Source organism: Jaculus jaculus, chromosome 11 (assembly GCF_020740685.1).
Source record: "Jaculus jaculus isolate mJacJac1 chromosome 11, mJacJac1.mat.Y.cur, whole genome shotgun sequence".
NCBI lineage: Eukaryota > Metazoa > Chordata > Mammalia > Rodentia > Dipodidae > Jaculus > Jaculus jaculus.
The window spans coordinates 103,441,628-103,468,106 of NC_059112.1; positions in this window are offsets into that span (position 1 = coordinate 103,441,628).

Here is a 26,479-nt window from a genome sequence, read left to right on the forward strand (position 1 = left end):
TTATTTCCAGGACTAATTAAATTAATTGTAGTGTCTAGTGCACAATGAAATGTGGGGGGGATCTCTTTAAAACCTTAAGAATTCACAGATGGTCACAGATGTCACAATGTGCCTACGGAGACCATCTCTAAACACAGGTAGCTTAAGCTGGCCATGATCCAGGAGGCCCGGCGGGAGACAGGCTGACTGCTGGGCCCTGTCTGAAACTGCCTTGGACTTAGGGTTTACAGTTTTCAGTTCCGTTGACTCCGTCTTCTGCTTAGCTGTAGTTTATTGTCAAAAGAGTAGAATTCCTACACAGTCACTGTGCCGTGGGTAGAGGGTTTCAGGCTACGTGATTAAAGTTTTGGTTGTGGAGAAGGGAGATGCGCGTATGACTCTTGTACTGAGTGGACACTTGATCAGGTGGCTCTGTTTAAGAGAGTTGGTGTGCAATTATAAGGTCTGAAAGGCAGGAACATAATGTTTCCTCTTCAGGGGCAGAGGGAAGGCAGTGGGATCAGTGGAGGTGGGGAGAGGTGTCATCCTTGGACATACAGGTTTGTCTTGGTCCTTGCCCCCATTCTACTTGTGTGCCTGGCATTGCAGTAGGCAGTACGTTGCCATGAACTGGTCACATTTACCTTGCTGGATGGACTCAATTGTGTTGCCTAGGTCAATCCGCATAAAGTTCATGACTGACAGGATATCAGTGTCCAGCTGTCTGGGAAGCAGCTCATGATGACCTGAACCCCCTTGGCTTTGCTGGAGCCAAGGGTGCTTCATAATGTCTACCACTGTGGGCCTCAGTTCTATGTCCACAGTTAGTAATTGGTTGACTAGTGCCCTTAAATCTCCAGATAGGTGTTCAGGTTCTTTGTAATTCCCTTGTAAAATGTTCTGAGTTCTCAAATTGCCTTAGATACAAAAAGATGGGTCCCAGTAACCATAAATTGGAGGACACCCAAAGGCCACATGTCCTTTTGGGGGGCCATCATATGCTCAGTATTGGATACCTTCTGGAAACATATATGTGTAAGCCCCACAGTACATCTGGCCTGGCATAAATCTGGTGGCCTGGCCAAAGTCGAGGATGGTGACCTTACCCCTGCCGTCTAGCATAATGTTATTTGGCTTGATGTCACAGGTGCTCTCCCTTGGTTGCAGCAGTAACAGATGGCATCCAAAACGTGACAGAAAATTTCTGTGGGCCTCATCCTTCTCTAGGCAGCCCTTCCCGCCGATGTGCTACATCAGCTGTTTCTGGCACCATTCCAGAACCATGTAAATATTCCTTTCTATTTCAACAATCTGAAACAGTGACACAGTGTTTGAGTCTGTGGTCATCTGCAAAATCTCCACCTCCTCTGCAACTCTGAAGGACTTCTCCCCCACCTTCTCCAATACCTTGATGGCAACCATGACACTTGTTAGGCAGTGGCAAGTTCTTCATACTTTTGAACAGATGCCCAAGCCTATGAAGCCACAGTCCTACTGGTGGTTTGATTCAGGTCTTCCCCATAAACTTAGGTGTCCTGAATGCTAAGTTCCCAGCTGATGGCAAGTTGGGAATTAACACCTCCTGGAGGAAGTGTATTTTGGGGGATGGGCTTATGGGTGTTGTAGCCAACTTACTCTTGCTAGTGTTTGGCATACTCTCCTGTTGCTGTTGTCCATCTGATGTTGGCCGGTAGGTGATGTCCACCCTCTGCTCATGTCATCATTTTTCCCTGTCACCATGAAGATTCTCTTCCACTCTGTAAACCGAAATAACCCTTTTTTCCCCATAAACTGCTCTTGGTTGGGTGTTTCCTGCCAACAATACAAACCTGACTACAACAGTAAAGTTGGTGCCTAGAAGTGGCATCAGAGCTTCTAGAAACCTGACTTCATGGCTTTTGGCCTTTTGGAGCTGATTTTCAAGAGAAAGATGGAAGGATTTGAAACTTTGGCCTAAGAGATACATTGCAGTGCTGTAAGTGCAGCTTGATGATAGACCATTCTGGTCAGAGCTGAACAACTTGAATGCAGTAAGAACTATGGACTGTGAAGTTTGGCTGTGAGGGTAAGAGTTTTGCCTGGACTGGGCTAGAAGCAGGTTACATGAGAGGATTGCTGTTTCACCTGTGTCCTGAGAACTTGTGCAAGGTTGTATTGTATAAAATGGCCTGGTATGAGCAGAGGGAAGTGGCATATTAAAAATGAAATCTTTGGGCCCCCTGACCTGCATTGGGACAACTGGAAGAATGTAGAGTCTTTTGAGGGGGCCTAAATGCTGAAGGAGTATCCTTCAAATTCAGAGTCTGCTTTATCCCCCTGGATTAAAAAATTGGAAGCCCACCTGATATTATGGAGGATAATTAATGCAGTGAAGAGAGGATCATTGAATTTGTGACATGGTTTTGTATGTTGGAAATAGTCATGGGCAGTGTGAAACAGGCTTGTTGGATTACCTATATGGAGACCCCATGAGGATGAACCCAATGGAGATGAAATGCCAGGACTATGAGATGGCTGCCAGAGACAACTGCTGGCACAGGATGAAGTTTTCCAGGACTAAGAAGCCCATTTGGAGAGGCAGAATTGGAAGTGTAGAGACTTCTTGCTGGTTAGAATTATCAGACTTGGAGACTTATCACTAGCTAGAGTTGTTGGACTTGTAGGTACTGAGTTTGATGTTTGCTCTGGTTGTTTTAAATCTTGTATTGCTTGAATATTTCTTTATAAAATTGTATGAACCCATTGCATTTTACATCATGTCTGGTTATCAGTTTATGGTGGACAGGGGCAGAATGTGGGGTTTGGTTCAGGTATCGCCTATAAACTCAGGTGTTCTGAATGCTAGGTTCCCACGTCATGGTGATTTGGGAATTAATGACTCCTAGAAGCAGTTATTGTTGAGGGAAGGTTTATGGGTATTATAACCAGCTTCCCCTTCCCAGTGCTTGGCACACTCTCCTGTTTCTGTTGTCCATCCGATGTTGGTCAGGAGGTGATGTCCACCCTCTGTTCATGCCATCGTTTTTCCCTGCCACCACAGACCTGCTCGTCTGTTAGCCGAAATAAACCTTTTCCCCTACAAGCTGCTCTTGGTTGGATGTTTTCTGTAAGCAATGTGAACCTGACTGCAACAGTTCTCATACTGGACCAGTTACAGCTGTGCATGACCAGTAGTCTCAGAAGAGACCTTGACAGTGTGGGGCTCAGCTGGGCCACAGAGGTTCCCATTGAGGCTTTTGAAAGTTAAAGCCTGGGGAATGCTTCATGTCCTTTGGGTTCCTCACTGACATCTGTCATCCGTTCTGCTTCACAGACCTCTTGCTTTCTCCACTCGCCATGTTACCTCCCCCCGCTCATTCTCAGTGATGGTCTCAAGTGCGTGCTGGCCCTTCACTGATACTGTGAGGCTGGTCTGCTCATACAATCCAACCCAGTTCTATTAACACTTAAGAAAGTTGATGAGAAGATCCCTTTCCTGGATTGGGTTTTTAGGATATTTTTATTTAACTATTTATTGATAGCGTCATTTGGGTTTGTGGCCAGTATGGTCTGCCAGAAAGCCCTGGAGGACAGAGTCCTCAGTGTTGTCCATTTTCAACTATTTTCTGATGTAAACATTAAACAGAAATGTTATTAGATCTAAGTAGGGTCTTGACAACTCAGAGTAAGTGGTATGTGGGAAAAGCTAATGAGAATTTTTGGTAACTTATGCACGGTAGACAAGCTCTTGCCACCTGTTTTTTTTCGTTTGTTTGTTTTGTTTTACTGGCTCTGGTGATGTAACTGGACAGCGGAGCAGAATGGGTAAACAGAGCTGGAGAGATGGCTTAGCGGTTAAGCACCTGCCTGTGAAGCCTAAGGACCCTGGTTCGAGGCTCGATTCCCCAGGATCCACAGCTAGCCAGATGCACAAGGGGCGCATGCATTTGGAGTTTCATTTGCAGTGGCTGGAGGCCCTGGTGCGCCCATCCTCCCTCCCTCTCCCCCCCACTCTCTCTTTCTCTCTCTCTCTCTCTGTCACTCTCAAACAAATAAATTTTAAAAAATTTAAAAAAAACACTTCCACAGCTTCTATCAGTGCTACTCGGGGAGAAGAATGACACAGCTAAATGCTCCAACAGTTTCTGGAAAGAAAACGGAAAACAAAACAAAACAAAAAAACACAAGTTTAGGGGCTGAAGAGATGGTTAAGTGGTTAAGGCACTTGCCTGCAAAGTGAAAGAACCCAGATTTTATTCCTCAGGACCCATGTAAGCCAGATGCACAATGTGGCACATGCATCTGGAGTTCATTAGCAGTGGCTGAAGGCCCTGGCATGGCCATTCTGTCTCTGTGCCTCTTTTCTCTCTCTTTCTTAAATAAATAAGAATAAAATATTTAAAAAACTTGAGTTCAATTTCCAGTAGCCACATAAAATGCCAGGTGTGGCAGTGAATACTTATAATCCCAATGCTGGGGAGGCTGAAAAAGAAGTACCTCTGAAGTTCACTGGTTGGCCTGTCTCGTCTAATTAACCAATTAGAAACTCTGTCTCAAAAAGAGGTGGGCAGGGCTGGAGAGATGGCTTAGCGGTTAAGCGCTTGCCTGTGAAGCCTAAGGACCCTGGTTCGAGGCTCGGTTCCCCAGGTCCCACGTTAGCCAGATGCACAAGGGGGCGCACGCGTCTGGAGTTCGTTTGCAGAGGCTAGAAGCCCTCGCGTGCCCATTCTCTCTCTCTCCCTCTATCTGTCCTTCTCTCTGTGTCTGTCACTCTCAAATAAATAAAATAAAATAAAATAAAATAAAATAAAATAAAATAAACTAAACTAAACTAAACTAAACTAAACTAAACTAAACTAAAATAAAATAAAAAGAGGTGGGCAGTGTGCCTGAGATTAACACCCAGAATTCTACTCTGGCCTTCACAAATATGCACACAAGTGTGCGTGTGTGCCTGTATGTAGACACATGTGCCCATGCATATGCACATGCAAAGAGAAAGAAAAGATGGTGCTCGTAGCTATGTGAAGAATGGGATGGAATTGGTGTTACCAGGAGTACTTCCTGATTATGTCAACAGCAGGAGGTTCTGGGGCTGGGGACATGGCTTAGCAGTTAAAAATGCTTGCTTGCAAAGTCTGCTGACCCAGGTTCAATAATACCCAAGCCTGTATCTGGCATTCATTTGTAGCAGCAAGAAGCCCTGGTGCCCTCAGCCCCTGCCAACCACCACCCTGTGTTTTTTGTTTTTTTTTTTTGGGGGGGGGGGAAACGTGTTTCATGTGACCCAGTGTGGTTTTGCTTTGTATCTGAGCATAACTTTGAACTTCTGATCCTCCTGCCTCTGACTTCTAAGTGTGGGGATCACATGTGGACATCATAAAGTGGTACTAGGAATGGAACCAGGTCCTCACGCACACTAGGCAAGCATTCTACCGACTGAGTTATAGACCAGTTCAGATTTAAGACATGCTTCAATCTGTAAAGTCCTTGGTAAGCTGAGTTTCCTGCAATCCTGTGTGTGTCTGCCTCAGCCTTTCTGTTTCTCACGCTGTCTCTTTCTTGGTGGCTTGTTTTCATGTGTCAGGCTTCTATGAAACCCTATCACCTTACCTTGTCTGTCAATAGGCAACAAAAATCATCTTCACAAGCTGGAGAAATGGCTCAGTGGTTAAAGGTGCTTGTTGACAAAACCCACTGGCCTTGGGTTAATTCCCCATGTCCATGTAAAACCAGGAGCATAAAGTCTGCAGGTATCTGGAGTTCCTTTGCAATGGCAAGAGGCCCTGGCATACCCATTTTCTCTTTGTCCTCATTTTCTGATGGTTAATAAATAAATAAATATATTTTACGTGTGTGCTGGAGAGTTGAACCCAAGCCATCTATATTTGAAAGCAAGCACCTTAACCACTGAGCCATCTCTCCAGCCCCAAATAAAAGTATTTTAACAGGGCTGGAGAGATGGCTTAGTGGTTAAGGCGCATGCCTACGAAGGCAAGGACCCAGGTTCCATTCTCTAGGTCCCATGTGATCCATGCATATGGTGGCGCATGCATCTGGAATTCATTTGCAATGGCTAGAGGCTCTGGCACACCCATTCCCATTCTTACTCACCCTCTTTCTCTCTGTCTCTAATAATAAGTAAATAAAAATAAATCTTTAAAAAATATTTTTTTGGTTTATTTTTATTTATTTATTTGAAACTGACAGAGAGAGAAAGAGAGAATGGGCGCGCCGGGGCCTCCAGCCACTGCAAACGAACTCTAGATACGTGTGCCCCCTTGTGCATCTGGCTAATGTGGGTCCTGGGGAATCAAGCTTCGAACCGGGGTCCTTAGGCTTCACAGGCAAGCGCTTAACCGCTAGGCCATCTCTCCAGCCCTAAAAAATATTTTAACAAAAGAAGTATTCCTGAAGCTAGGCATGGTGGTGCACTTGGGAGGCAAAGGTAGGAAGATTGTCTTGAGTTCGAGGCTACCCTGAGACTACATAGTGAAGTCCAGGTCAGTCTGGGCTAGAGTGAGACCCTACCTTAAAAAACAAAACAAAACAAAACAAAAAAGTTTTTCTACATTTCTTTGCCATAGTTCATTCTCATAGTTTATTCTCAAGAAGAATTAGTTGAAAGCCTGATATCACTAATTTTTTGAAAATAGGACATAGACTCCCACACAACCTCAGCCTCTTTAAAACATTCCCGTCTCTTCAGAAAAAGCAGTTTTCCACTGAAGTTCAGTCCATCTTTGCGGTAACACTGTAAAAAATATCTGGCATTGACAGATCCCAAAGAAAATGAGTTAAGATATAAACTTTAGAATACTATTCACTGGGCATAATGCCAGACAATTTATATAAAGGAAAGGACAAGGAATTCAGCAAGGTATAATTAGAAAAGGGCTGAATGCTCTGCTCAGAGGAAAAGGAGCTTTCCTGGGACCCTGAACTCTTGAGATAATGGCCCCTGACATTTTGAAAAATGGCCATAGTGTACAAAGTCAATATGTGTGAAAAGGCACACTCTGGCAACAGAAAGTTATATAAAGGGAACATGTTTTCTGTTGTTAAAAAAAAAAAATAGCTGGGTGTTGTGGCACACACCTTTAATCCCAGCACTCGGGAGGCAGAGGTAGGAGGATTACCATGAGTTCGAGGCCATCCTGAGAGTACAGAGTGAATTCCAGGTCAGCCTGGACTAGAGTAAAACCCTACCTCAAAAAACCAAAAAATTAAAAAAAAAAAGATATATATATATACATATATATATATTTATACACACACACACACACACACACACACACACACACACACACACATATATATATGAGAGAGTGAGCTAGAGAGATGGCTCAGCAGTTAAGGTGCTTGCCTGCAAAGCCTAGCAACCTGGGTTTGATTCCCCAGTACCCACATGAAGCCAGATGTACAATGTGGCTCATGCATCTGGAGTTTGTTTGTAGCAGCTGGAGGCTTTGGCACATCCATTGTCTCCTCTCTCTCTCTTTCTTTCTCTCTGCTTGAAAATTAATGAATAGAATATATATATATGAACCAAGCAAGATAGTGCACACCTTTAATACTAGCACATGGGAGGCAGAGATAGGAGGATTGCTGTGAGTTTGAGGCCACTCTGAGACTCCATAGTGAATTCCAGGTCAGCCTGGGCTACAGTGAGACCCTACCTTGAAAAACAAAAAAAAAAAACTAACAAAGATATATATGTTATATAATGTATACGTGTGTGTGTGTGTGTGTGTGTGTGTGTATTTTTTTTTATACCAGTAGCTTTATTTACACATAAAGAACACACAGGAGTCTATTATGTGTGTGTATTTTTTAATTTTTTTTTTTGAAGCTGGGAATGGTGGTACATGCCTTTAATCCCAGCACTTGGGAGGCAGAGGTAGGAGGATTAATGTGAGGTTGAGGCCAGCTTGGGACCGGGTCAACCTGAGTTAGAGTGAGACCCTACCTTGAATAAACAAGAAGAAGAAAAATATATATTTTTATTTATTTATTGGCAAGGAAAGACAGATGTTTTGTGAATGGGCATGCCAGGGCCTCTTGCCACTACAAATGAACTCCAGATGTGTGTGTCACTTTGTGCATCTGGCTTTATGTGGCTACTGGGGATTAAAAGCAAGCAAGCACTTTAAATCATTAAGCCACCTCTCTGGCTTAGGAATACTTATTGACCATACAAATCGCTTTTCTAAGAATATCTCTGTTGGATGCTTTTTTCTTTAAGTTCCTGTCTTTTAACATGCCCTGAAGTTTTACCATACAACCATGTAGGCACCTGGCTTAGGTCAATGTAATCAGGTTTCTCTAGCGACAATTACCTTTGCCCTGAACAGCACAGGTGACCAATAGTGACAAGGAATGTTAAGAGCTGCAGGCATGAACATCAGCCATGCTGCTTGCCGTACTTCCTCAGTGACTTGATTGCGCTTTTGACCAATATGTGCAAGTGTGAGATACGTGAAGTCTGAAAGCATCAGACGTTAAACAAAACGAATTACTCACAGAAATGTTGAAAGCAATAGGTGGGCTTGGAATGAAGTGTGTGTGTGTGTGTGTGTGTGTGTGTGTGTGTGTGTGTGTGTGTGTTCTGGGTCAGCAAGTTCCCTGGTCCTACCCTGAAGTCCCTTCCTTTGAGCAAATTTTCTAAGAATATTTTAGGGTCAAACTTCCTTGTTCCTCACTCATGTGTGGCCTGTCCTTTGCTCACATAATGCAGATTCCTTATGTGCTGCTGTTTGACTCTTCAGTAAAAACACCAATGAGAGGCCAGGTGTGGTGGCACACGCCTTTAATCCCAGCACTCGGGAGGCAGAGGTAGAGTGAGCTAGAGTGAGACCCTACCTTGAAAAACCAAAACAAACAAACGAAACAAAACACCACTGAGGAGCTGGAGAGATGGCTTAGTGGATTAGGCACTTGCCTGTGAAGCTTAAGGACCCAAGTTTGATTCCCCAGTACCCATGTAAGCCAGATGCACAAGGTGGTGCATGTGTCTGGAGTTCATTAGCAATGGCTGGAGGCCCTGGCACATGTCTCCTCCCCCCCCCCTCTTTCTCTCTCTCTGTGCCTCTTTCTTTCTCTGTCTCAAATAAGTAAATATAAAAAAATATTTAAAATATATTTAAAAGCACCTATGTGTCTGTCAGCCAAGGCAGCAGCTGTCAGAGCACAAGGCAGTGGCCTTACTCTTGGTTATATTGATTCAAGAGTTAGTTGTCTTTCTTTCAGGCCCTGTTCATGGAGGCAGAAAGTCTATTCTTGGGTAAAGGAGTCCAAGAGTCAGTATTTATAATTCCAGGACACTGCCACAATTGGGCAATTCTCCAACTTAGAATTTAGATGGCTTTTTCTTTTTTATTTATTTGAGAGAGAGCATAGGTGCACCAGGGCCTCTAGCCATTGCAAAACTTCAGACACATGCCATCTTGTGCATCTGGCTTACGTGGGTAGATCCTGGGGAATCAAACCTGGGTCCTTTGGCTTCATAGGCAAATACCTTATCCAGTAAGCCAGCTCTCCAGCCCTTAGATGGTACTTTGATGCTGTCTTGTCCATTTTGCCTGGATTCAAACCCTCTTTGTTAAAATTTAAAAGTTATCTCATGCTTTGAGGAATGAGGTCATGGGCTGTCTAACCCACTGAGAGGTGGAAAAGGGCTATACCACACAAGGAGTATATATAAGAAAGGAAATGGGCACAATTTTCTGTTAGAGTTTGACATTGCTGGCAGTACTTTTCAACATCAACTCTCACAGGGACAAGCCTTTAGATACTTAGGTACTTATTGCAGAAAATGCTCATGTCTAGATAGTAAGTCTGAGAACCAGATCAGAGAGGTCATCATTAGGATTTCCTTCAAACACTGGGCATGGTGATACAAACTAGTTATGGGGAAGCTGATGAAGGACTGAGTTCAAAGCCAGAGTGGACCTTATTTTTTTAAAAAAATTTTTGGGGAGGTTGCTGCGGATATAGTTCAGTTGGTTGAGTGTTTGCCAAGCGGGCATGGAGCCCTGGGCTCATCTCCAGCATTGTGCCACCAGGCGTGGCACACATCCTTTGGGAGATAGTGGCAGGAAGATCACAGGTTCATGGTCATCCTTGGCAACCTATGGAGTTTGAAGCCATCTGTCTCCAAAATAACCAAGACCCCATAAATGTATTAGGTAATCAAAACCTCTGTTTGCTAAACAATAAGCACACTAAAAGTCTCTCTCTCTGTTTTTTTTTTTTTTTTTTTGCTTCAAATCTTTCAGATAAGACCACTTGCCCAAAGTCCTTCTATTATAATTTCTGTCCAATTTATGAATACTCTTCACTAATAGAAGTGTACCAGAATATGCCACCTTGGATGAGGGGATGGCTCAGTGGGTAAAATGCTTACTATGCAAGCAATGAGGACCTGAGTTCAGATCTCCAGCATCCATGGAAAAAGCTAGATATAGTGTATATCTATAACCCCAGAACCACAGAGGGGAGGCAGGAGGATTCATAGGACTTTCTGGCTTTCTAGTTTAGCTTAATCTGTGAGCCTAGGTTCAGTGTGAGATTCCGTGTCAAAAAAATCAGGTGAGGAGGAATTGAGGAAGACACTTGAAATTGATCTCTGACCTCCCCAAGTGAACACACAAATGTGTATCCACACATGCAAAAAAAAAAAAAAAGAAAGAAAAAAAGAAAAGAAAAAGAAAGAAAGAAGGAAGGAAGGAAGGAAGGAAAGACATAACTCCAAAATACCTTGGATTTTTCTTTTTTCAAGGTAGGATCTCGCTCTAGCCCAGGCTGACCTGGAATTCAGTATATACTCTCAGGGTGGCCTTGAACTCATGGCGATCCTCCTACCACTGCCTCCCGAGTGCTTGGATTAAAGGCGTGCGCCACTGCGCCTGGTTTACCTTGGATTTTTTTTTAACAGAAGGCAACTGAGACTCAATTGAGGCAGAAAAGTGTCCCGTCCCGCGGGACCTAGTTATTCATGGGGGCGAGGAGGACCCTAACCTGAAATAAGATGGGCGAGAGAGAGGAAGAGACTCAAGCAAATGTACACTTGTCAAGAGTCCAATTTTATTGAGCCACAGCGGCCTTTTTAAGGGTTAGGGTTAGGGTTTTGGGTGGGGGGGGGCTGGAGGAGGCAGGTGGTGGAAAGTTACAGAATCTTCTTGGCCTTTGGCCTAGGATAGTTTGCGGTTATTCCAAAAATTCACGGTACAGTTCTCAAGTCTCTGCAGTTGCCAGGCAGGGTGTTAATTAGTTAGGTATGGTGGAGTGGGGGGATGGAATCAGTTAGGTGTGGCAGGATGGGGGGATGAGGAAAGGTCAGAAGTTGCTCAGGGCAGAAGTTGCTCAGGACAGAGGTTATCTCAGGGCAAAGGTCTGTTCAGGGCTCATCTCCTCATCTCCAACAGAAAAGTCCTGTCTCTCCTTATCTGTCTGAAAGCAAGCCATAAGGGCTGGAGAGATGGCTTAGTGGTTAAGCGCTTGCCTGTGAAGCCTAAGGACCCCGGTTCGAGGCTCAGTTCCCCAGGACCCATGTTAGCCAGATGCACAAGGGGGCGCACGCGTCTGGAGTTCGTTTGCAGAGGCTGGAGGCCCTGGCGCGCCCATTCTCTCTCTCTCCCTCTATCTGTCTTTCTCTCTGTGTCTGTCGCTCTCAAATAAATAAATAAAAAATTAAAAAAAAAAAAAAAAAAAAGCAAGCCATAAATTTCCCCTTGGAAAGGTTCCCTCCTACACACACATGAAAAGAGAGAAGAGGAGCTCTTCTCATAGAAGATAGGGAATCAACACCAGATGAATTTACAAGACTTTACAATATCTAACTTTCTACAAGTTCACCCTATACATTTCCTAGCTAGCTCTCCACAAGTTATTTTCTCTTAATGCTTATCTTTATTTTATTAATTGATTTGTACACAGATGCTCTTTTTTTTTTTTTTTTGTTTTTGTTTTTGTTTCAGGGATGGAAATAGAGCAATGAATGCTGATGACAGGACAAGTGAACTCACTTCCAGGGAGATTTAAAATGCTCTGGAGGGCCTGGGAGATAGCTCTGTCAGTAGTTACAGGCTTCCCTTCCAAAGCATGGAGGACCTGAGTTCGATTCCCCAGGACCTATGTAAAAAATGCTGGGCATAATAGTGCCTGCCTGCCAGCCCAGGGCTGGGGAGGCAGAAACAGGTGGATCGATGGGGCTAGTGGCCAGCCAGTTCAGCCTGACTGGTGAGCTGAAGGTCAGTGAGAGACCTTGCCTTAAAGGAAGTGAATGGTATTCCTGGATGACCCCAAAGTGGTTCTCTGGCCTCCAAACACACATGCATGTGCACCCTCACACACGTACCCACACACAAACGTGTGCACGCACACACACGCACACTGACGAACATTTAATTCATTAATTGCTTCAGAAAACCTCCTGTGATATAAAGCACATTTAATGCGTTCCCGTCTAGTCCTTTTGAGCTCATCTTGCTGATGCCTGTCAGTATTTTACTCGCGGGCTCTGCCTTCTGGACAAGACAAGACATAACAGCTGCTTGACTCACCCACTAACAGTCAAATTCCATTTCTGAATTCCTGAAAAGCTGTCTTTCTAGTCATCTGAAGGGTTCCTCCTTGGCAGCTCTTTCACCCCCTTTGGAAAGAATGTCATCTGTTAGGGGCACAGAGGCTCCGTGTATGCCATCTATTCCTTTCCAATTTGTATCCCTTTTATTATTTATTTATTTATTTTGATTTTCTGTGGTAGGGTCTCACTCTTGCTGACCTGAAATTCACTATGTAGGCTCAGGGTGGCCTCAAACTCATGGTGATCCTCCTACCTCTGCCTCCCTTGTAACCCTTTTATATGTGTCTCTTGCCTTATTGCTATAACTAAGACTTGTAGTACAAGATTAAATAAGTGGGGACAGTGGACACCTTGTCTTATTCCTGATTTTAGCGGAAAAGCTTCAAGATTTCCCCCGTTTAGTATTATGTTGGCTATTGGTTTGTAATAAATAGCCTTAATTATGTTGAGATATGTTCCTTCTGTTCCCAGTGTCTGTTGGACTTTTATCATGAAGGGATGTTGGATTTTGTCAAATGCCTTTTCTGCATCTAATGAGATGATCATGTGATTTTTTTTTTTTTTTTGTCCTTCAATCCATTTACATAGTGCATTACATTTATTGATTTGCATATGTTGAATCATCCCAGCATTTCTGGGATAAAGCCTACTTGGTCGGGGTGAATGATCTTTTTAGTTATATTCTTTTTTTCTTTTAATATATTCTTGTATTCTGTTTGACAATATCTTGTCGAGAAATTTTGCATTTAAGTTCATGAGGGAGATTGGTTAGTAATTTTCTTTTTTTGTTCTGTTTTTGTCTCGTTTTGGTATTAGGGTGATGCTGGCTTTGTAGGAGTTTGGTCATCTTTCCTTTTCTATTTTATGGAAAAGTTTAAGAAGCATTGGTGTTAGTTCTTCCGTAAAGGTCTGGTAAAATTCACCAGTGAATCCATCTGGCCTGGACTTTTTTAGGTGGGGGATTTTTATTTATTTATTTATTTTGGTTTTTCAAGGTAGGGTCTCGATCTAGCCCAGGCTGACCTGGAAATCACTGTGCAGTCAGTCTCAGGCTGATCTTGAACTCATGGAGATCCTCCTACCTTTGCCTCCTGAGTGTTGGGATTAAAGGCGTGTGCCACCATGCACAGCTGTAGCGGGGAGATTTTTTATAACTGCTTGGAGCTATTTAAGTGATTAATCTACTCTTGATTTAATTTTGGTAGGTCATATAAATCAACTTAGTGGAATATAGGTTTGTGGGGCGAGGGGGCTGCACAAATAATGAGGCAGAGACTGCTCGAGCCCAACAAAAACCAGAGAGAAGTTTAGTACAGCCAAGGCAAGACAAGCGGATCAGTGAGGGATGCAGCCAGACTCCAAGCTGGAACTGTGACCCCAGAGGAGTGGCTCACAGGCTTTTTAAAGAAAAGTCACAATCAAGTGCTGGGAACCAGGGGCTGGGCTAACAATGTATAGCCAGGGCAGGAGTTGGGTGACCTTTAACAGGATTGGTGAGTTCCAGGTGGAGAAGTACATTGTAACCATGTAACTGTAGTTAAAGAACTAAACTAGTTTTGGTTTCAGGATGTTGGCAAGTATAGAGGATATTCAGAGAGGGGCTCTGACTTTTTATTGGTTGGCTCAGTTACAGGGAAATACCTTTAACAAAAGTACATGAACAATATGGAGAATGCTTAACAAAATGGAGTTTCCATGGTCAGCTTACAAAATGGAAGGGTTTTTTTTGTGTGTGTGTTTGTGTTTCTTGTTTTTCCAGGTAGGGTCTCACTCTATCTCAGGCTGAATTCACTATGGAGTCTCAGGGTGGCCTTGAACTCACAGCAATCCTCCTACCTCTACCTCCCGAGTGCTGGGATTAAAGGCGTGCGCCACCATGCCTGGCTAAAATTGAGTTTTTGTGGTTAGCTTAGTCCTTTCAAAGCTCTTAAAGTAGGTCCTTGTGATTTTCTGAATTTCTTTGGTATCTGCTGTAATGGTTCCTCTTTCATCTCTAATTTTGTTAGTGCCTCTCCTTTCTTCTGATCAGATTTGCTAAGGGTTTATCAATCTTGTTTGTCCTTTCAAAGAACCAACTTTTGGTCTCACTGATTCTTTAGATTGGTTTTTTGGTTTTTATTTCATTAATTTCTGCCCTAATCTTTATTACTTCTTCACGTCTACCAATTTTTGGTTTGCCGCCGCCTTCTTTTTCCAAGGCTTTAAAGGTGAAGCATTAAGTTGTTTACTTGCAACCTTTCTAATTTCTTTTTTTTTCTTTTATTTTTATTTATTTATTTATTTATTTATTTATTTATTTATTTATTTATTTATTTTTGGTTTTTCGAGGTAGGGTCTCATTCTGGTCCAGGCTGACCTGGATTTAACTCTGTCATCTCAGGGTGGCCTTGAACTCATGGCAATCCTCCTACCTCTGCCTCCCGAGTGCTGGGATTAAAGGCGTGCGCCATCACGCCCGGCTCAAACCTTTCTAATTTCTTAATATAGGCACTTAAAGCTATAAAATTCCCTCTTAGGACTGCCTTTATTGTGTCCCAAAGGTTTTGGTATGCTGTGATTTTCTTCTTGACTTCCTCATTGACACATTTTTCATTTAGTAGTGTATTGCTTAGTTTCCATTATTTTGTGTAAATTATATAGCTTTTCTTGCTGTTGATTTATAGTTTAATCCCATTAAGATCAGATAGAATGCAAGGAATTATTTCAATTTTCCTGTATTTGTTACAGTTTGCTTTGTGTCCTAATATATAATCTATTTTAGACAATGTTCCATGTGCTGCTGAACAGAATGTGTATTCTGCAGCATTTGGATAAAATGTTTTGTAGATATCTGTTAGGTCCATTTGTTCCATGACCTCATTTAATCCACATGCATCTCTGTTTATTTATTTTTTTTTGCCAAATGACCTGTCAATTGATGAAAGTGGGGTACTGAAGCCACCCACTACCACTGTGTTTGGTGTTATCTGTGACCTTAATTCCAACAGTGTATGTTTGACAAAATTGTGAGCCCAGAGAGGCAGATAGAGTGGGTGTGCCAGTACCTAAGCCACTGCACAGTGAATTCCAGGTCTGCCCAGGCTAGAGTTATACCCTAGTTTACATATATATATATATATATATATATATATATATATATATATATGTATGTATGTATGTATAAAGACCAGCTGGATGTGCTGGCGCATGCCTTTAATCCCAGCATTTAGGTGGCAGAGGTAGGTGAATCATGATGAGTTCAAGGCCAGCCTGAGACTACATAGTGAATTCTAGGTCAGCCTGAGCTAGAGTGAGACCCTACCTCAAAAAAAAAAGACCAAAAAACAAAAAAAGGGGGGTGGCTAGAGGGATGGCTTAGCAGTTAATGTGCTTGCTTTTAAAGCTTAAGGACCCAAGTTCAATTCCCCAGTACTCACGTAAGCCAGATGCACAAGGTGGTACATGTGTCTGGACTTCATTTGCAGAGGCTAGAGACCCTCGTGTGCCATTCTCTTTCTATATATGCCTCTTCCTCTCTCTCTCTCTCTCTCAAATAAATAACTTAAATTAAAAAATAAATAAATAAACCGAGGGTGGTGGCACACGCCTTTAATCCCAGCACTTGGGAGACAGAGGTAGGAGGATTGCCATGAGTTTGAGGCCACCCTGAGACTCCATAGTGAATTCCAGGTCAGCCTGGGCTAGAGTGAGACCCTACCTTGAAAAAGCAAACCAAAGCAAAAAATAATATAAAACAAATAAATAAATAAGAAAGAAAGAGAAGAGCCTTAAAAAAAAAAATGCACATTTCTGGTGTCAGAGGGCAGTTCTTGACCGGTTCTCCCCCTCGGCAGGCTTTCCTGGCAATGGTGTTGCTCTTATGTACAGTGAAAGGAGCGGACCACAGGAATCTAATGAGCAGATGTGGCAAGAGGCATGGCACCCTCAACGAGCTTCAGCTCTAGATGTGGACTTCACCGCTTCTGGCTATATTCACCAGTTAAATTCTGGGCCCTCTCTCCAGTGCCCATTTTCTTTCTTCCCTTACAAGTTTGCTGTCTTAATTAAATGAGGGCATTTGTGAATTTTATAAAAGGAAATTTAAAAAGAGGGGAAAAAATGGGAGCCCCCATGTTAGGTGCACATATGTTTAAAATTGTAACGTCCTCCTGTTGGAGTGTTCCTTTAATTACTATAAAGTGACCTTCTTTATCTTTCCTAATTAATGTTGGTTTGAAGTCTGTCCTGTCAGATATTAGGATAGTGACGCCTAGTTGTGGTCTAGGCTCATTTGCTTGATATACCATTTTCCATCCTTTCACCCTAAGATAAGTGTCGGTCTTTCTGGAAAGGTGAGCTTCTTGGAGGCAACAAAAGAGGGATCCTGCTTTTTAACCCAGTCTGCAAAGCCTGTGTCTTTTGGTTGGGTCATTGAGGCCATTGATTTTAAAGTTACTGAAAGATCTGCATTTATTCTTACCATTCTTCTTGTTGTAGCTCTTCTGGTTTTTCCTTTACTCTCTCTCTCTCTCTTTGATTTTTTTGACATAGGGTCTCGCTCTGGCCCAGGCTAACCTGGAATTCACTATGTAGTCTCAGGGTGGCCTCAAACTCACCACGATCCTCCTACCTCTGCCTCCCCAGTGCTGGGATTAAAGGCATGTGCCACCATGCCTAGCTCCTTTACTCTTTTGTCTTAACTACTATTTGAGGTTTTTTATTTTTATTTTATTTTTTTGTAGTTCCTTACATGTGTGCATTTCTTTCTCTTCAGCATGGAGTATACTTTCAATTATTTTCTGTAGAGCTAGTTTAGTGTTCATATATTCTTTTAGCCTGTTTTGTTGTGGAATGTCTGTATTTCTCTGTTTTTGGATGGATAGCTTTGCAGGATAAACTAATCTTGGTTGACAGTTGTTATCTTTAAGAACTTGGAATACATCATTTCAAGACCTTCTGGCTTTTAAAGTTTGTGTTGTGTAATCTGCTATTATCCTGATTGGCTTGCCTTTGTGTGTGACTTGAGTTTTCTAACTGCTTTTGCTATGCCCAGTTCTTGGCGTCCGCCTCCCCCCCATAACCACCAAGGAGAACCAAGCACGCATGCAAAAAGCAAGCAGCTTTATTTTGGCCTTAAGCTTGGACTCTTGACTTCACCAGTGCAGTGGATTTGTGCCAGAGCCCTGAGCAGCAGGGGGGCAGGTTGGTTTTTGTTTTTTGTTTGTTTTTTTTTTTTTTAATAGGGATTTGAACAAAGAAGTAGGGAGAAGTAGGGGAATGGTTACATGGTTTTTGTTGAGTTAAGCAGTAACTGCACTTGTATTTTTCTGATAGGCTTAGGATACTTACTGGTGGGCAAAGCTGGTGGGCAGGGGGCTAGGGGGAATTCCAAGCAGATTAGGTAACCTTTATTGTGATTGGCTATACGTATCAAGGGTGACCACAGGAAGGCATGGTGCAGACAGTCCATTCCCTTATCAGGAGACTGACCTTGCTGGGAAGCAGAAACTTAGGGCTTTTGATGATTCTGAGGCTTATGGCTTCCTGAGTCCTTCACTTTCAATATATTTTCTTTGGCTTGTATATTTTGTAGTTTAATTATATTATGATGGTGAGAAATTCTTTCCTGATTTTTTCTGTTTAGCATTCTAAAGGCTTCCTGTCTCTGTATTGGCATTACTTTCCCTGTTTGGGGGAAGCTTTCTTCTGTGATTTTGTTGAAAATGCCTTCTAGGCCTTTAGAGTGAAATTCTTCTCCTTCCACTATGTCCTGAATTCTTATGTTTGATCTCTTTATAGTGTCCCAAATGTCTTGAAATTCCCATTCATGCCTTCCTATTGGTTTGTCTTGCTCTTTCTTGTACTATATTAGATCTGCCACCTGGTCTTCTAGTTTTGATATTGTGTCCTCTCCTTGACACATTCTACTGGTAAGACTTTCTACAGAGTTTTCTGTTTGACTTACTTTGCTTTTCATTTCTAGTATTTCTTTATTCTTATTCTTATTATTTTTTTTCCAATTTTTTATTAACAACTTCCATGATTATAACAAATGCCCCATGGTAATACCCTCGCTCCCCCGACTTTCCCCTTTGAAACTCCATTCTCCATCATATCCCCTCCCCCTCTCAATCAGTGTCTCTTTTATTTTGATGTCATGATCTTTTCCTCCTCTTATGATGGTCTTGGGTAGGTAGTGTCAGGCACTGTGAGGTCATGGATATCCAGGCCATTTTGTGTCTGGAGGAGCATGCTGTAAGGAGTCCTACCCTTCCTTTGGCTCTTACATTCTTTCTGCCACCTCTTCCACATTAGACCCTGAGCCTTGGAAGTTGTGATAGAGATTACAGTACTGAGCACTCCTGTCACTTCTTTCCAGCACTATGATACCTTCTGAGTCATCCCAAGGTCACTGTCATCTGAAAAGAGAAGATTCTTTTTTCATCATTTCTATATCCTTATTCATGTCTTATATTGACCTCCTTATATTATTAAGTTGGTTTCCTGTGTTCTCTTGGAACTCCTTCAGGCGTGTGTTCTCTTCTTTGATTTCTTTCAGTATAGATATGATCATTTTTTTTTAATCTTTGTCAGACATCTCATTTAAAAATCTCAGCTGGGCATGGTGGCACACACATTTAATCCCAGCACTGGGGAGGCAGAGGTAGGAGGATCACTGTGAGTTCGAGGCACCTTGAGACTACATAGTGAATTCCAGGTCAGCCTGGGCCAGGTGAGACCCTACCTCAAAAAAAAAAAAAAAACAAAACAAACAAAAACAAAACAAACAAAAAAAAAACAGTCTCACTGGAGGTTGTTTCTGATGGATTTTTGGTGGGTTGTATTGTTTTGATTTTTTATTTCTTATATTGTAATGTAGAGATTTTTGCATTATGAGTTAATTTGATGCTTGGGTTTTCTAATTAGCTGCAGTTGTGTAAATCTGACTTTATCTTCAGGGTAGGAGCTTAAGGCACCAGGTGTAGCTGTTTTCTTTCTTTCTTTTTTTTTCTGTCTTTTTTTTTTTTTTGAGTTTAAGGCACCAGGTGTAGCTCTTTTTCTTTTTCTTTTCTTTTCTTTTCTTTTTTTTTGAGGTAGGGTCTTGCTCCAGCCCAGGCTGTCAGGCTGACCTGGAATTCACTAGGTAGTCTCAGGCTGGCCTCGAACTCATGGTGATCCTCCTACCTCTGCCTCCCGAGTGCTGGAATTAAAGGTGTGTGCCACCACGCCTTATACTCCACACTCTTAGACTCCAAGAGAAATAGCAGAAGTGACCCTAGGTGTTGAATTTGCCTGCTATGAAGTATTCTAGTAGGCTGGGTAGAGCAAATTACTGGCAAATTCAACTGAGCAATATACACATTCAATCCGAAGCAGCACAGAGTGTTTATGCTATAGTGAGGATCAAATCAAACAGATAATCTAATAAAGCCAAAGTCCCTAAGGGTGTTTGTTGCCCCACACCCTTAATCTTGTCAACTGGGAGGTTGAGATTTCTGGTCTGAAACAGGTTCCAGCCTGGGGCTGAGTGAGACCCTGCCCCTAGTAATGACGGAAGAAAAAGACAAAGGCCCTATGAATCAGGAAACGTCAAAAACAATAGTCAACATCAAAATACAGCTTATTTGAGAATAGTAGAACAAACCAAAAGTATAATATGATTCAGACGTAACACATAACCTGCCCTGAGGAAGGAAGAGAGGCGAGCACGTGCAGTGAAGGCCTGTGTCTGTGGCTTTGTGTAAGTAGGCCCTGTTACCTTCTGGAATGCTTTCCAGTATCACCAGCGCTGAGTGCCCACATCGATCCCTCTCTGTTGCACTGCAGATTTGGTTAGACTGGTTGGATCAGTGAATCTGGTGTTCTGATTGGCTGTGCTGGATGCCCTGTGGCCTGCAGCTTAGTGAGTTCACTGGTGGTTCAGGGCACTGGTGGTTGAGGGATGGATGGGAGGCTGTGCAGGGTGCCTGGAGCCGTGCTGGAGCTGCTCAGCTGGTCCCGTCTGTGATCTCCTTCAGCAGCTGCTCAGCAGGTCCCAGCTGTCTTCCCCTCTAGGTTTCTTGACTTTGCAAGGAGGCTGGTGTGAGTGGGAAGTCCCTGTGCACCGGGTTTCTGCTCAGGCAGCACGCAGATCGGGCCACCAGGGCCTCTCTGGGATTCTGGCCAGTTTCCACCTTTCTAGAAGATCTGAGGCTCTCCTGCTTCTCTGCTGTTGATAATATCTTATACACCTTCACTTTTCGCTAAGATAGTGTGTTTTACTGTTTTTCTGCTTATTTCCCTCGCTAGGCTGCTTTGGCATGACCACTATGTGCCATCTTACCCGAAAGTCCTTCTTGTATGTAATTTATCACCCTTCCTTTCTCTGGGAGATTTAGGGAATAGCTTCATGTTTATTTGCTCAGCGTTTGCAGCAGGAAACTGACGTCAGGACCTCAGAGACCTCTGCTTCGATACTTGTGTCCCTGGGTGGGCGCTCTGTATTTTCCTACTGGAACAAAATTGATTTTTCTGTAGCTTTTGCTATATTTTATCCAAGTAGGCTATTCAGAAGGTCTTTCCTGAATGCAAATACTTAAGAACTCATTGTCACTTATGTCATATGTTAGGTGTCTTATGAGCATAGAAGGCAAGCTTTCTGTCTCATAACACCACATTTTTGAGATTTAAAAAAAATGGTCAATTTTCAAAATAACATATATATTTTAATATATTTTTATTTACTTACTTGAGAGACAGACAGATAGAGAGGACGGGCACGTTAATCCCAGCACTTGGGAGGCAGAGGTATGAAGATTGCCGTGAGTTTGAGGCCAGTCTGGGAGTATAGAATATGTTCCAGGTCGGTCTGGGCTACAGTGAAACTATGCCTCGAAAAAGAGAAAGAGCAGGCTGGAGAGATGGCTTAGCAGTTAAGGTGCTTGCCTGCAAAGCCAAAGAACACAGGTTTGATTCTCCAGTACCCACATAAAGCCAGATGCATAAGGTGGCACATATGTCTGGAATTTGTTTGTAGTGGCTAGAGGTCCTGGTGTGCCAATTCTGTCTGTCACAAATAAATGAAATATTTTAAAAGAGAGAAAGTAACAGAGAGAGAGAGCACACATGGGCCTGCCCTTGCAAACAAACTCCAGATGCATGTGCTACTTTGTGCATCTAACTTTATGTGGATACTGGGGAATTGAACCAGAGCTGACAGGCTTGGCAAGCAAGCACCTTTAGCCACTGAGCTATCTTTCCAGCCAATAGCATGTATATAAATTATACATACATACATACACACACATATATATATGTATGTATGTATAAAGCCCCCCTCTTTTTTGTTTTAATTATTTCTTTATAGACAACTTACATAATTGTAGATTTTTTCAAAAATATTCTATTTTGGGCTGGAGAGATGCCTTAGTGGTTAAGCGCTTGCCTGTGAAGCCTAAGGACCCAGGTTTGAGGCCAGTACTCCTCAGGACCCATGTAAGTCAGATGCACAGGGAGCGCATGCATCTGGTGTTTGCATTGGCTGGAGGCCCTGGCGTGCCCATTCTGTCTCCCTCCCTCTCTCCCTCTTTCTCTCTCTGTCTGTCATTCTCAAATAAATATACTTTATAAAAAATTCTATTTTTATTTATTTGAGAGAGAAGGGGGCAGATAGAAAGAGAGTGAGAGAGGGCGTGAGAATGGACATACTAGGGCCTCCAGGTGCAATCAGCACCTCACCTGGCTTACGTAGGCCATGGGAAGTTGAACCTGGGTCCTTTGACTTTGCAGACAAATGCCTTAACCATTATGCGATCTCTCCAGCCCCTGACTGCACTCTTGATCCTCCTCCCAAGTGCTGGGATTACAGACATGAGACACTGTACTCTCCCTCCCTCTAAACTGCCCTTCCTTCTTCCCTCTCTCTCTGCTCAATTGGATTATGTGATCCATATACTCTCCAACTTAACCCATATAACTGTATTGTAAACTTTTTCCTCCACTAAATTTCTGTAGTTACGTATGGTAGAGGACATTTGACAGAGAAACCAGATCCAGATAGTGCTCTAAAGCCCTCTGTCCCAAGGCTGTGTCCTGCTTTCCAGTTTCTGTTTACAAGCTTCACCAGGGAGACAGCTGATTCCAAGTCTCCTCCCGCCTTCTGCAGCTGCTTTCTGCTTGCAGCATGTTACCTGGTGAGTGCAGCCAGGCGCAAACTCCCCTGAGCCTCCGGAACCTTCTGCTTGTGGTCACCAGTCACGTAGCCTAGCATTAAACCACCAATAATGTAAAGAAATCAAAGTGTTCAGCTGGAGAGATGGCTTAACGGTTAAGGGGCTTGCCTGCAAAGCTGAAGGACCTACGTTCAATTCTCCTGGAGCCATGTAAGCCAGATACACAAGGTGGTGCATGCATGAAGTTCATTTGCTGCACTGGAGCCTGGCACACCCATTCTCCATTCTCTCTCTTTCCCTCTTCTTTCTCATATATTCATATATATGTATACACACATACACACATATATACACACATACATTTTTTTAAATAACTCGAGCCAAGCATGGTGGTGCATGCATTTGATGCCAGCACTCTGGAACAAAGGTAGGAGGATTGCAGTAAGTTCAAGGCCATCCTGAAACTACATAGTGAATTCCAGGTCAGCCTGGGATAGAGCAAGACCCTATCTCAAAAAACACAAAAAAGTGGGCTGGAGATGGCTTAGCGGTTAAGCGCTTGCCTGTGAAGCCTAAGGACCCCGATTCAAGGCTCAATTCCCCAGGACCCACGTTAGCCAGATGCACAAGGGGGTGCACACGTCTGGAGTTCGTTTGTAGTGGCTGGAAGCCCTGGCGCATCCATTCTCTCTCTATCTGTCTTTCCCTCTCAAATAAATAAAAATGAACAATAATAAAAAAAAAGAACTCAAGGTGATGTCAAATTGCCTGTCATACTGCCTTTAAAAATTCTGAGCCCTGGGCTGGAGAGATGGCTTAGTGGTTAAGCGCTCACCTGTGAAGCCTAAGGACCCCGGTTCGAGGCTCAGTTCCCCAGGTCCCACGTTAGCCAGATGCACAAGGGGGCGCACGCGTCTGGAGTTCGTTTGCAGAGGCTGGAAGCCCTGGCGCGCCCATTCTCTCTCTCTCCCTCTATCTGTCTTTCTCTCTGTCTCTGTCACTCTCAAATAAATAAATAAAATATTAAAAAAAAAAAAAAAAAAAATTCTGAGCCCTTGGGGCTGGAGAGATGGCTTAGCCTAGGTTAAGCGCTTGCCTGTGAAGCCTAAGGACCCGGGTTTGAGGCTCCATTCCCCAGGACCCATGTTAGCCAGTTGCACAAGGGTGCGCACACGCCTGGAATTCGTTTGCAGCGGCTGGAGGCCCTGGCGCGCCCATTCTCTATATATATCTGCCTCTTTCTCTCTCATCTGCTGCACCAGCTTCCAACAAGACTGAACTCCTGTGATCACAGAGGGATGGAATGTTCCAAGATCAGAGCCAAATTACCTCAGACTACTTTCAGCCCCTTAACAGCCATTTATTGCCCACCTGTGTCTGACCTAACATCTTGGTGACTATCAGTTGATCAGCTGTAATCCCTTTTGGAATGCAAGAACAGACCCCAGCTTCCACCCACCTGAGGGCTAAGATGTCCTCAGAGAGCATCTGAAGTCTGTGGTGGGGACTTTTACCAGCTTTGCTGCAACCTGCCCACCTGATGGTCAGTGAGTGTGTTTAAAAAGTGTCTTGATTTATGGCTTTCTTCTGTTCTGCACTTACAAAACCTTCATAAAATTTCTAATATGTTGGAACATGGAGTTGGGGTAACCTAAATCTGTGTTTCCGGGTCATGGTCACTCATAGTTGGCTCCGGATTTAACTATCTTACACCCTTTGAGGTGACAGTTGTGTGTTTTGCATTGACAGACTCTGACCACATCCTTTCATAGGAAATTCAAAGGTCTTCATTGTTTTCTGAATTAGTCAAGACATGTTAGGATGGTTTCATGGTTTTCCTCTGGGCACAACGTGAGGCCATCTTGAAGTAGTGCTCTGGCCCAGTGGCCTTGGCAAGTTTGGAGTGGAGCAATACCAGGCTGCCCAGGCTCATGGCCTCGGTGAGGAAGGACTGACCCTGCCTGGTAGATGAAAGACTGGAAGATCACAAGAGCCTCCTCACCTGCGATTCAGCTCCTATTCCCTACCGCTCTCCCCGCACTGGAAGAAGGACCCCAGGATGCAGCTGCCGCGAGGTCATCATCCAGGATGAGACTTCTCAGAGGTGCAGCAGCCTTAGGGACTCTACAACAGGACCTCCATGAGTGAGGTGACCATCCGGGATGGGGTGGGATGCTGTGGTGACACAGCTGCCCCTGTTGTGGGATTTTTGGGGTTCCTTGCCAATGCTAGTTGCACCAGTAAACTCAGGGTACCCCAGACCCTTGTCTTATGAATTTAAAGCATTAAATCCAGCTGGGCATGGTGGCACACACTTTTAATCAGGTCAGCCTGAGATAAAGTGAGACCGTACCTTGAAAAAACAAAAAACAATTAAATCCATAGACCAGAGAGGTAACATTTAGAAAGACTTTATTAATAAATAAATAAATAAATAAAATAGCTTTTTTTTTTTGTCTATGCTAATTCTATCAAATGGTCATCAGTAAGTTTAATCACTTAGGTTTAAGTGATTAGGTTTAAGTCGCTATAACTATTATCCTCCTGTTAGATCAAATATGTTGGGATAGTTTGCCTAAGCTTTATCAAGTTTAAGTCATGGATAAGACATGAAATTAGTTTATGTTAAATAAAAGTTTCTAATGTCCATCAGATTAATTGCTAACCAAGACTAAGCTAAAAGCATTGGCTGTCAAATAGTGTTTTTTCTCTTTCAAAACAGATTTGTCAAAGGTTGTATTAAAGCTCAGTTGTTTAGGCTCAACAATAATCAGGGACTACTCTATTATTTGTAATTAAATAATTTAAATAAAAAAAGACTTTATTAGATTTAGAGAAGAAAAGTACAGAGAGGGCCTACCATATGGAAGGCAGGAGGGGGTAGAGACCACATGTGAGAATAGGGGGTTCTATCTATCTCATCCAGGAGGGCCAAGGTGAGGGGCATTTACCAGAACAGGAATCTGGAAGTTCAGGAGAGGTGAACAGCCAACAAGATGCTTTGCCCACCTGATAAGCATCTATTTATAATCCTTTTGTGGTGGGCTTGACCCTCAGGCTCTGGTGAGAGCCTGAGAGTGAGCTGACTGGTCTTGGCCAGGAAGGGTTAGGCACACCTGGATGGGGGGGGGGGGTGAAAGAAGAGAGAGCACTCTGATTGGTTGGGGCTGGATCAGACTCTGAATTCCGGTTCTGCTAGAGCAGGCAGGTGGTGCTACATCTTTTTCATTCCCTCCTGGGTCCAGTCCTGATTAATTCCCCTTGACCCTCCCTCACGATCTCTAAATGATCCCAATGAACCCATTAGTTCAATGGATTCTGTTACTGCTGGCTTTGGTCTGTTGTCTGAGCCCTATCTGAAGTGAGCAGATGTATTCTCATCTCTCCAGGTAAAAGGCTTCGTGCAACTGGATGAAAGAGACCAAGAACCAGCACCAGCTTAGGCAGGGAAAGGAAGGAGTACTTAAAGCAAAGTATATGAGTGCATGCCTATGATACCAGCACTGGCAGGGCAAAACAAGAGGATCAGGAGTTCAAAGCCAGCCTGGACTACACAGTGAGACCCTGTCTGTCTCAAAACATCTGCCAACTAAAGCTCCCAGAAAAGAACTGTATCTGCTGCACCTATTTCCAGCAAGGCTGAATGGACCAATAAAGCTTCTGTGCTCACATGATCACAGATGGAATGTGGCAGGATCAGAGCCTAATTACCTTGGGCTATCTTTAGTCCTTCAATAGCCATTATCACCCACCTCTGTGTCTGACCTAACATCCAGGAGGCTGTAGCTTAATCAGGTGTGACCTT